General features: G+C 36.3%; 1 long non-coding RNA gene across 1 annotated transcript in view; it reads right to left on the reverse strand.

The window, feature by feature from the left end:
- Positions 1–11,783: 11,783 nt before the first annotated feature.
- The window catches only part of LOC125619762, a 16,912-nt gene continuing 15,727 nt past the window's right edge, over positions 11,784–12,968 (reverse strand). The window contains exon 3 of the long non-coding RNA XR_007351346.1: positions 11,784–11,794. This is a non-coding gene — a long non-coding RNA (uncharacterized LOC125619762). The remainder of the gene's footprint in view (positions 11,795–12,968) is intronic.

Raw genomic sequence — 12,968 nt, forward strand, 5'->3', positions numbered from 1 at the left:
CCCAGTACTGGGGATTGAACCCAGCCAGGAGCACTCTACCACTAAGCTATACCTACAGTCCTTTTTATTTTTCATTTGAGACAGGGTCTTGAGTCAATGAATTGCTGAGGCTGGCCTCGAATTTGCAATCCTCTTGCCTCAGGCTCCCAAGTTGCTGGGATATGTAACACTGCGCTGGATATGTAACACCGCACTTGATATGTAACACCACACTGGCAAATTAAGGAAGTTTTGACTTGTGTGTGTGTAGAAGAGAGAGAAAGAATACATGCTTATGAGCATGTGTGATCACATGTATGCACAAGCTAGTGCAGGTCAGGGATATGACTGAAATGAAACTTCTTGTAGATTACAGTCTCCAAGATACCTACCCTTGCAATGTAGATAGTAAAGGATTAATTAGAGAATATGTTTCAGAGGTACAGGACTTGCAACTACAGTAAAATGCACAATCTTTAAAGATACAGGGGCAAGGGTTGTGGCTCAGCAGTACAGTGCTCACCTAGCACATGCAAGACACTGGGTTCGATCCTCAGCACCACATAAAAATAAATAAATAAAATAAAGGTATTGTGTCCATCTACAACTAAAAATATGTATATACATAAAAAGATAGAGTAATTATAGATATTTAAATACAGTTGTGTTTTTTTTCTTTTCTCCCTTGAATATTTGTCATTGAATACTTTTATAAAAATTGTTTTTCTTGTTGACTTTTGTAGAAATTGTAGTTCTCTAATTTTGGCTTTTATATACTACATTCATTCAAGTGGTTATTTTCCTTTACCATTCTAATTCCTGCCATCTTTTTTCCCTTTCTCCCTGTTTTTCTTCCTTTATCCTTTGGTTGTGAATTTCTGTTTGGCTCCTACATGATTTTGAGCAGGAAAATTTAACCCTCTGAGTCTCAGTTTTCTTTTATGTAAAACAGGGGTGGCTGGGGATGTAACTCAGTTGTAGAGTGCATGCCTAGTATGCGTGAGGCCGTGGGCTCAATCCCTAGCAGCCCCCCACCAAAAGAAAAAAACAGGGGTGATCCTATGTCACAGAGTTCTTCTATGTTAAAACACCTCATAGGCACCTGGCACAAGGGCTCAAGCCTATAACCCCAGTGAGTCAGGAGGCTGAGGCTGAAGGATTGCAAGTTTGAGGCCATCCTCAGCAACTCAGTGAGGCCCTTAATCAATAAGACCCTGTCTCAAAAATAAGAAATCAAAAGGGCAGGGAATGTAGCTCAGTGGTAAAGTGCTCCTGGGTTCAATCCCCACTATAAAGATAGATAGATAGATAGATAGATAGATAGATGCCACTTGAGAAAACAAAGAATGTGTAGGATGAGTTAGGATCCCAGATGAATTAGAGTCCCATGCATGATGAGACTTATGTTTTAGACAAATAGGTATAAATATCAGCTGGGAAACCTTTGGAGCCATGGAATGACTGACTAGCAGAGAAAGAAATCAGTTTGAGGGTTTTTTGGGTTTTTTTAAAAGATAATCATGTCAACTGTGAATGAAGAGTTTTTTTTTTAATATTTATTTTTTAGTTTTCAGCGGACCAACATTTTGTTTGTATGTGGTGCTGATAGTTGTCAACGGACATTTATTTATTTATTTATTTATATGAGGTGCTTATAACCCAGTTCCTCACACATACTAGGCAAGTGCTCTACCACTGAGTCATAACCCCAGGCTAGATTATTTAATTACATTTTCCCCACATCCTCACCAACACTTATTATTGTTTGTATTCTTGATAGCTGCCATTCCAATTGGAGTGAGATGAAATCTTACAGTAGTTTTGGTTTGCATTTCTCTAATTGCTGGAGACGTTGAACATTTTTTTCATATATTTGTTGATTATATATCCTCTTCTGAGAAGTGTCTGTTCAGTTCCTTGGCCCATTTGTTGACTGGGTTATTTGGTTTTTTGGTGTTTTTGAGTGCTTTATATATCCTAGAGATTAGTGCTCTATCTGATGTGCTTGTGGTAAAGACTTGCTCCCTTTCTGTAGGCTCTCTATTCACTTCACTGATTGTTTCTTTTGCTGAGAAAAAGCTTTTAGTTTGAATTCATCTCATTTATTGATTCTTGGCTTTAATTATTGCACTACAGGAGTTGTATTAAGAAGGCTGGGGCCTAATCCCATGTGATGGAGATTTGGGCCTACTTTTTCCTCCATTAGGTGCAAGGTCTCTGGTTTAATTCCTAGGTCCTTCATCCACTTTGAGTTGAGTTTTGTGCATGGTGAGAGTAAAGGTTTCATTTCATTTTGTTACATGTGGATTTCCAGTTTTCCCAGCACCATTTGTTGAAGAGGCTATCTTTTCTCCAATGTACGTTTTGGCACTTTTGTCTAATGTGAGATAACTGTAAATATCTAGGTTTGTCTCTGTGTCCTCTATTCTGTACCTTTGGTCTACAAGCCTATTTTGTTGCCAATACCATGTTGCTTTTGTTAATAGTGCTCTGTAGTATAGTTTAAGATCTGGAATACTAATGTCATCAGTTTCACTCTTCTTGCTAAGGATTGCTTTGGCTATTCTGAGTGACAGACTGGTTGTTGAACTGATGAAGAAAGACAGTCAAGGTTAACTGCAGTTTCTACAAAGGGAAAGTGATATCAGTGAGATGAAGCAATACAGGTTTGTTTGATACTCTGTGCTGAGAAGTATCATCTCTGCCTTCTGTTTTCCTATCAACTAATTAACTTACATGTCTCTAAATAAAATGTAAAAAAGGGCTGGGCTGGGGCTCGGCAACCTAAGTTCAATACCCAGTACCAAAACGAAAAAAGAAAAAACCTAGTTCAATACCCAGTACCAAAAAGAAAAAAAAAAAGTCTTCACAATGTCTTAGTGATAGCAGAATTAACAATTATTTTTAAAGTTAAAATTATGGCTAGGCTGTGTGGTGGTGCATACTTATAATCCTAGTGGCTCAGGAGGTTGAGGCAGGAGAATTGCAAGTTCAAAGCCAGCCTCAGCAACCTGACAAGGCCCTAAGCAACTTAGCAAGATCCTGTCTCTAAATAAAATACAAAAAAGGACTGAGGATGTGACTCAGTGGTTAAGCATCCCTGGGTTCAACCCCTAGTACCAAAAAAAATTAGGGCTAGGGGTATAGCTTAGTGGTACAGCACCTGCTTAAGCATGCATGAGGCCCTAAATTTGATCCCCAGCACAACAAAAAATAAAAGAAAGTTAAAATTAAAAAAAAAAAAAAGTTGGTGTCACCTGTCCATCGGTTGGTGGAGCTATCTGTCTGGTTAATTCTAATAATAAATGTGACCTTGGCTTGCTAACCAGTTTTGTCCCTCCCAGTCAGTCAGCATCCCCCAACTTCTTAGAGGGACAAACAGCATTCATCTACCCAAAACTAAACAACAGCAGATCTGTGATGCCCTTAGCTGTCCAAGGTTGCACGCACTCTACACTGATGGGTTCAGCATGTACCTACCTATGCCAGCAGGCTGCAGTAACACCCAGTGCCAAAAATACCCAGTAACCTGTTGAGCCTCATTTGTAATGGGAATTGGGGATTGCAATTATTCCCCATGAAGGAAGAACTCCCGGGAAATGTGGGTCATAAGCTTGTGTTGATTGAGTCCCCACTCTTTGAACATACAGCCTGTTGCTACTACCAACGGGATTATTTAGGAAGACTCTGCATTGACCCCCAGTGGAGGAGAATGTCAGCCCACAACCCTGGCAGAACACTTAGAAGACAGTTTAATTTGACTATCTAGAGGAAGTAAACATCCATCCTAACACGGTTTCCTTGATCACCACCATTTGTTGGACTTTGGGTTGTTCTGGCTCTTTCTAGACTAAAAAGTTCTTTCAAGATTACCTTATGGCAATAAGAAGAGTCACCTTCCACTGGGACCCAAAGATCAAGGAGGAGCTTAGAGCTCCAAGAAACTAAATAAAGTACCCAGACCTCTAGGAAACCCATTGCAAAAGTTTAACACAACTGTGACCTTGGAGTCTTCTCTGATGCCCTCTGAAAAAAAACCAGCAAGAATATTTATCAGCCTCACACCATTTGCTCAGAAATGTTAGAGAAACTTAGAAGCTTAACTCTCAAGCCTGGTCCTAAATTTCCTTCCCCTCTACCAGAAGGTTGACCCCAACAGTAGGACAAAAGAGCAAAGTTCTCAAAGGACATCAGAGGTGGCTTGCTCTATAGGAGGAAAGGTGTTAAGGACAATGTTATCTCTGAGGAAAGAAAGGATGGCAACACTGAGATACCTCTTAACAAATTTTCTCAGCTTGAAAGAAAACAGCAATCAACACTGGGGTTAAGACAGTTCAGAAAGGATTGAGAAATGAACCCTTCAAACGTGACTACAGTTATTGCCTCTATCATAGACAGGATTCTGCTCAGAATGCCAGAATAGAGGACAATTTTGACACAGAGTAGATTTAGGCATAAACCTTACTCTTATAGGATTCTTCCTTGCTGATTCTTCCTTGCAGCAGATGAAGAAAGGTACTGTATGCTAGGATAGAATGTATATCGATTGTTTTGATAACCCATGATGTGTTCTGAAATAAGCTATGTTATAGTATCCACTTTATAAATAATAAATCTGGGACACAAAGGGGATAAGGAACTTGTACAAGACACTGAAAAACTAATATTGTTGAGATTCTAATTCAAGAAATCTATAACCCAAACTTTTTTGGGGCAGGGTAGTTCTGGGAATTGAACTCAGCCTTTTATAAAAAAATATTTTTAGTTGTAGATGGACACAATACTTTTATTTATTTATTTTTATGTGGTACTGAGGATCAATGAATCCAGTACCTTCCACATGCTAAGCAAGCACTCCACCACTGAGCTTTAAGGTCACTTGAATAATGGAAGCCCATTAATAAAGCTTGACAAATACTGAAGATGACACGTGGCATTGTCTTCTACAATTCATTAGTAAAAGCATCATCCTTTTGGTACTGGGGAATGAACCAGGGGTCTACCACTGAGCTACATCCCCAGCCTTTTTTATTTTGAGACAGGGTCTTTCTAAATTGCTGAGGCTGGCTTCCAACCTTGAATTCATCTGCTTCAGCCTCCCAAGTAAACTGCTAGTATTACAGGCCTGCACCACCACACCTGGCCCCTTTTTTATTAATGTGCTCAATGTGGTCAGTATGTAAAAGTCACACAAAAGATTATTAAAACTTCAGTTTCTTTTAGGATCAACACACAAGGTCATTTCAATCTTGAAAGCTAAGCCAACTATATTTTAACCATGAGAGTATTTAATAATGGACTATGTCATTAATTTCATCCAATTTAAATATGATATTCACTAAAATTTCCCTTTTACTAACACAAATTTTAAGTAATTTAAAGCAAAACAAAAGCAAATTAAAAAAACCTTACAAGGTGAATCCTGATTATGCTAGGCAAGTCTTAAAAGATCTAGCTAACCTTTCAGACTGACTATTCAATTACATGATTGAAAGATGCCTTAAGCCACTATTTTCACATTTAAGGTTCTTTGCAATTATATACCATATATGGCTTAGTGGTTAAGTGACTGGACTGATCAGAAAAAGTGCATGTCTATAATCCCAGCTACTTGGGAGGCTAACATAGAAAGATCACACATTCAAGGCCAGCTCTAAGTAACCTGGCCAGACCTTGTCTCAAAAAATAAAAATTAAAAAGGCTGGAAATGGGACTAGGGTTATAGCTCGATTATCTCCAAAAAAAACTATTATTAAAGAGTTGAACTATATGAGAATAATGTGGAAGTGACGCTAGTTCATATAGACTTCTTCCAACAAAATTAAAAGGAATTCATAGCCATATATGAATATTTTAAGGAAAACTTACAGACTTATTTTCCTTTCATGCAAACAGTGGCTAGTTTAATGACTTCAAGAAGCACTATGCTTTTTCCATTATGTTAAGTATTTGACAAGAAGCAACAGAATGAAAAAAAACTACAAAGACATTTCCTCCTGTATTAAAACAATAAATTAATGAAGTAAGGTACACCTTGGATGAGACTTTTGGTACTGATAAAAATGTTTTCTCTCAGAAGTTAAAGATGAATGTCCTGCCAAATCCATATCTCAAAGAAGGAAGTATAAGCTCCAGGGTTCATAATACAAAAGTGACTGATTCTAAGTCACTTTTAAAATACCAGTAAAGATTTAATCTTATTAGTATTCTTGTTAGAATGATTCTTGGTTCTATTAGTATTCTGATCACAAAGTTTCACAGGTTTTGCATGGTCTACCACAACCCTAATATTTCCTTATAAGCCCTATTATTTTTAGTTCAATTTTATAGAATGCAAGACATTATGGCAGAAACACCCATATATAACTCATTGTGAGAATTTTTTTTAATTTTTTTTAGTGGTAGGACACAATATCTTTATTTTATTTTATTATGTGGTGCTAAGAATTAAACCCAGTGCCCCATGCATATAAGGCAAGCACGCTACCACTGAGCCACAACCCCAGCCCTGCATGTGAGAATTTTAAGAAGTAAACTGAGTTAATACACATGTAAAACAGAACTTGGCAAGTACTAAGCACTCAATAAATCTTAACTGTTGCTATTATCTATTATAACACAAAATAATGAATTAACTTCAATTCAAAAGCACATCAATTATCAATATACTTATATACTTCTATCAAATTGCTTTAGTCAACTTATAAAATAATCCTTTTATAAACCTAGCCATAGATACACAGCCTCACCTACCCACTAACAGGAAAGTCACCAACCATAAGGAAAATTATTCTGCAAGTCTTTGGATTTGTGTTTGCTTACAACCCCAGCCTGCCTAATGATATCTTTGTTGGATGATGGTGTGGCTCAGTGGTAGAGCACTTGCCTGGCACATGTGAGGCACTAGGTTTGATCCTCAGCACCATATAAAAATAAATAAACAAAATAAAGCTATTGTGTCCATCTACAACTAAAAAAATTTGTTTAAAGAAATCATTAGACAAAGCAAAAATCTTTTTCAGTTCTCAAGCAATAGATGTATCTCTAACAAAACATAGTTAATTGAGTTTTTAATCATTCTGTAAGTATACAGAAAATCCAGTCCCTCACCACTCTCTAAAATTACAATATTTATAGAGGTAAATTACTAAAAGATTGATGTGATAAGGCTGATAAAGAGAGGTCTGAAAAATAAATGCAAAGACTAAGGTTTAATAGAGACAACAAAACTTTGAGCAAGAACATGATAAAGTCACATAACCTTAGAAGTAATTAGGAATTCAACTTTCTATCCAAAGTAATAACATGCACCACAAAATCCCCTCTTGCTTCATTTGTTTGTTTTGTTTTATATTGTTTTTTGGTACTGGGGATTGAACCCAGGGACGCTTTGCCACTGAACCACATCCCCAGTCCTTTTTTACTTAATTTTTATTTTAAGACAAGGTCTCACTACATTAAGGATCTCACAAAGTTGCTGAGGCTAGCCTGGAATTTATAGTGCTATCTCAGCATCCAGAGTGACTGGGATTGCAGGCATGTGCCACTGTGCCCAGCCAAAATCCCCATAATGCCACGTTCTAAAACATTCAGGGACAAGAAATTCTCTACTTCATAAAACACATTTTGATCACATAAATTATTTCTGGATAAATCCAATTAAATCTTTGAGGAATCAATTTTTTAAAATCTAAACTGAGAATGCTTTATTTAGTTGGTCAAGTCAATTAGAAATAATTTTTATACTCAACAGCTTTTTTAATTATTTTTTAGCTTTTTTGCATATAACTTTTTTTAATTGACACATAATTGTACATATTTACATGTATAACAAGTATAAAGATCAAATCAGGATAATAAGAATTTCCTTCTCCTTAACATTTTATCAGTCCTTTCAAATTCTTTTCTAGCCTTCCCCCAACCCCTCACAGGACTGAAGATTAAATCTTGCACATACTAGGCAAGTGCTCTACCAATTAACAACATCCCCTGCTAATTTTATTTTTATTTTATTCTAAAACAGGGCCTGGCTAAATTGCCCAAGCTAGTCTGGAACTTGTGATCTTCTTGCCTCAGCCTCACAACTAACTGGGATTACAGGTATGTGCAATCATGCCTAGTTTCTAGTTCTTTATAAAATACACAGTAAATCGTTTTAAGCTATATATTGTCACCCTGCTTTGCTACACAACTCTCAAACTTATTCCTCCTATCTAACTATATTTTGTTATTTGTTACCCAATCTCCCTCCATGCCTCTCATCCTTGTTTTATACCTTTTATTTTTGATGCAACATTTTTTTAATTTTTTTCTAGTTGTAGATGGACATAAATCTTTATTTATTTTTATGTGGTGCTGAGAATTGAACCCAGTGCCTCACATGTGGTTGGCAAGCGCTCTACCACTGAGTTACAACCACACCCTCCCCAACATTTTTTTAAGCCAGTGTCACTAGAAGTCAACACTCAGGTTTCTGAGTATGCACCCATTACATGAGAGTGAATTAAAGAATACTAAAGCAAAAGGAAAAAACTAAGATCAGGTTATAGCAGACTATTTGAAAATTAATTCATGAAATTGCTCTAAGGGGTAAAACAAATACTGAGGTAATTCAAAATGATACAATGAAAAATGCAAGCTGCCTGACAAATATCTTCATAGAAACAGAAAATAATTTAAAAAATAGACCTTAAGACTTTTAACAACATACCTTTTTGCAGAAAAGAATAACAGGAACTAGAATTCCTGGCAGTTGTAATTTACTTAATGAAAAAGAGTAAGACATTTCCACTTAACAAACACTTATATTTGGGGGAGGGGAGGAGGGTACTGGGGATTGAACCTAAGTGCGCTTAACCACTGAGCCACATCCCCAGTCCCTTTTTATTGAAACCATATCTCACTAAATTTCTTAGGGCCTTGCTAAATTGTTGAGGCTGGCCTTGACCTTGTAATTCTCCTACCTCAGCCTCCCAAATTGCTGGGATTATAGTTGTATGCCACCATGCCTGGCTATTCATTTTTTTTAATATTTATTTTTTAGTTTTCGGCAGACACAACATCTTTATTTGTATGTGGTGCTGAGGATCGAACCCAGCGCCGCGCACATGCCAGGTGAGTGCGCTTCCGCTTGAGCCACATCCCCAGCCCCTTATTTATTTTTTTTAAATATGCATTTTTTTTAATTGTAAGTGGGCACAATACCTTTATTTTATTTTTATGTGGTGCTGAGGATTGAACCCAGTGCCTCACGCATGCCAAGCAAGCGCTTTACCACTGGGCCACAGCCCTATTCATTTTTTTTATTATTTTTTTCTTAGTTGTTGATAGATCTTTATTTTATTTATTTATATGACTGGTGCTGAGAATCGAACCCAGTGCCTCACACATGCTACCACTGAGTGTGATACCACTGAGCCAGCCCCTATTTATTTATTTTTTAAGATACAGGATTCTATTATGTTGCCCAAGCTGACCCTAAACTCCTGGGCTCAAGGGATCCTCCTGCCTCAGCTTCCCACCTGGGTAACTGGAACTACAGGTACACTCTATCACATCTGATTTTTAGCACACCGAGTAGCAAGCATTGTGAAAAGTTCTGAGTTCTGGAAGCACAAACATAAATAAAAACCTTATGAATAATTTATGTATCATAAAACAAAAATGTCCTGTAGACATTTTTAGTTCAAACATACAAAATCTACTCCAAAATATGTTTAAGAAGATATATGTGAAGCCAGGTACTATGGCACACACCTATAATCACATATCACAAGTTCCAGGACAGCCAGGGCAACTTAGTAAGACCTCATGTGTCTGTCTCTGTCTCTCTCTCTCTACACACACACTTTTTTTTTCTTGTACTGGGGATTGAACCCAAGGGTGCTTAGTGCTGAGCCACATCCCCACCACATCCCCAGCCCCACCTCCTTTTTTTTTTTTTTCCATTTTGAGACAGGGTCTCAGTAAGTTGCTCAGTGCCTCAGTAAGTTGCTCAGTGCCTCACTAAGCTGCTGATGCTTACCTCAATCTTGCAATCCCCCTGCCTCAGTCTCCCAAATGGCTGGGATTACAAATGTGTGCCACCACATCAACTCAAAATATTTTTAAAAGGACTGGGGATAGAGGCTGGAATTGTAGCTCAGGGGTTGAGCACTTGCCTCACATGCATGGGACACTGGGTTCAATCCTCAGCACCACATAAAAATAAATAAATAAAATAAAGATATTATATCCATTTACAACTGAAAAAATAAAAATAAAAAAGGACTGGGGATGTAGCCTACTGGTAGAGCACTTACATAGCATGTACAAGGCCATGGGTTCAATCCCCAGTACCACACACAAAAAAAAAGTGTGTGTGTGTGTGGTGTGTGTGTGTGTGTGTGTGTGTGTGTGTATGTGAGACAGAGAGAGAGAGAGAGAGTATAAGAACAAAAAAAAAGCTTACTTAATTTCCGTTTTTTCAATTTCCAAATGATTTCTCAATTTAAAAAAAAAAGCAATTCTAATGGAACAAGGCTATAAAACTGAAGAGGCCTAAATTATCAATTCTAACAATTATCAGTTCTAGAAAACTACAAAGTTTTAAAATTTCACCAAATCATCCAAATTTCTCTTATTTATCAACATTAATGAATAATCTAACAATACCTATTCATGATCTATACAAATGTCCACAGTGAACCATTTTTTCCTCTTTTGGAAATTTCAATGCACAAATATACCTACAAAAGCATTTTAATAACAAAAAAGAAGTTTACTTAAAAATTTCTGAAAGAATGAAGGAAAAATCTACAAAGAAGGGGAAACATCCTGTGCTTATAGACTGGAAGAGTCAATATTCCCCAAAGTGATCTACAAATTCAACACTCGCTATCAAATTCAAGCGGACATGCAAAGCACCTAGAATTAAAAAGAACAATCTGGAAAAAGAAGAATCAAGGAAGGGAATATACACTCCCTATTTCAAAACTTACTACAGTAATCAACAGTTTGTACTGGTATAAAAACAACTGAGGGTGCTGCTCAATGGTAGAGCACTTGCCTAGCATATGCAGGGTTCTATGGCCAGTATGGAGGTGCAGGGAGAGTAGGGATACAGACACATAAATCAATGGAAAAGAATTGAGTCCAAGGTTAAGGATGAAGTTCAGTGGTAAAGCATTTGATTAGCATATGCAAGGCCCTGGGATTGATCCTCAAGTCTGTAAAAACAAAGAGTCCAGATAAATCTTTACATTTATAGTCAATTATTTTTAACAAAGGTACCAGGCAATTCAATGAGGAAAGAATAAGCTTTCAACAAATGGCCTGGGACAATCATATAACCATATACAAAAAGATTAATTTAGACCCTTCTCTTACTCACACCATACAAAATGAACTCAAAATGGATCATAGGCCTAAAGGAAAGGGATAAAATTGTAAAGTGTCTGGAACACAGAATGTAAATATTACAAAATTAGGTTGTAAAAAGAAAAATAAGACTGGGATGATGGCTATAAAACCCCATAAATTTACTAAAAGTTATTGAAAATATATATATATAAAACACACTACTTTAGGCCAGTCAGCACTTTTCAGTAGTAATAATCATTGGAGAGCAGTCCAATTACTTTAGAACATTAGGACAAGAGAGGCTCTCTCCTCCAAGGGATGTGAACAATACATGTGGTCCCAAAAACTACTGGCAGTCATACTACAACCTTGAGTGGAATAGCAACAGACTAAAGCTAATATCATACAAAGCAAAACAGAAACAGAAAGAAACTGAGTCTTTAATATGATTGAGTTACAGTTCTTCTTACCCTACCTTTGGACTTTCAGATAAATGAACCTATGAATTCTTTTTATTGTGCTCAAAGCAGCTCAAATTCTCTATTACTTATAATATTGTAATAAAAACAAGTATGTTTTTTAAAATTGATTACTTTTTTAAATACTTTCAGTTATAGACGGACACCTTTATTTTATTTACTTTCATTTTTTTATGTGGTGCTGAGGACCAAACCCAGTGCCTCACACATGCTAGGCAAGTGCTCTACCACTGAGCTATAACCTTTTAACCTTAAATATATGATGGCAGATATTAAGGAGGAAATAATTCTAGATACACACATCAGAATAAAGACATGTTGAATGATTACCTTTCTAACAAAGTTCATGTATAAGCCTGAAAACTGATTTTATGTGACCCACATATAAGTAAATGTTTTAATTTGACATTTTAAAGTATTAATTTTTAATTCTAGATTTCCTGAAAAATCAAAAGGTGTGACACCACTGTATCCATGTCACTGTGTCACGACAATCATCTGAAACATAAGAGCAGCTGCTTCTTTAAGCCCACAGAATACACTCTGTACACTGTCAATACAAACCTAATATTTATGTGATCTGCTCAGCTCTTCTAAGTATTAAAGATTTATACTATAATATTTAGCAAGACATATATCAAACACCATATAATGGATAAGGAAAATTATATTCCATCTTTTAAGTTTTAACATTTTAATTAAAAATCAAATTTAATTAAATTACTTTTTAGAAAAAAAAAATCATGAAAATATGATAAGAAACACTATTCTTGAATTAAATAGTTCTGAATGCCTTTATATTCTTGAGGAAAACCTAAACTCAGCAGCAAGTTTCTGAAACATGCAATATATTAATTATTCTGAGTCCAAAAGTTTGAAAACCAAATTACTCTAACATACAGATGAAGAAATGGTCTTAAATTCCAATGAGAAAAATGCAAGGTTGACCAGAAGTTTAAAACACTTTAATACACTAATGTACTTTAATCAAATTTATCTTTAAAACAGATATATAAAAGGAATTATAGGGGCTGGGGATGTGGCTCGAGTGGTAGCGCGCTCGCCTGGCATGCGTGCGGCCCGGGTTCCATCCTCAACACCACATACAAACAAAGATGTTGTGTCTGCCGAGAACCAAAAAATAAATATTAAAAAAAAAAAAAAAAAAAA

Source organism: Marmota marmota, unplaced genomic scaffold (genome assembly GCF_001458135.2).
Source record: "Marmota marmota marmota unplaced genomic scaffold, marMar, whole genome shotgun sequence".
Taxonomy (NCBI): Eukaryota; Metazoa; Chordata; class Mammalia; order Rodentia; family Sciuridae; genus Marmota; species Marmota marmota.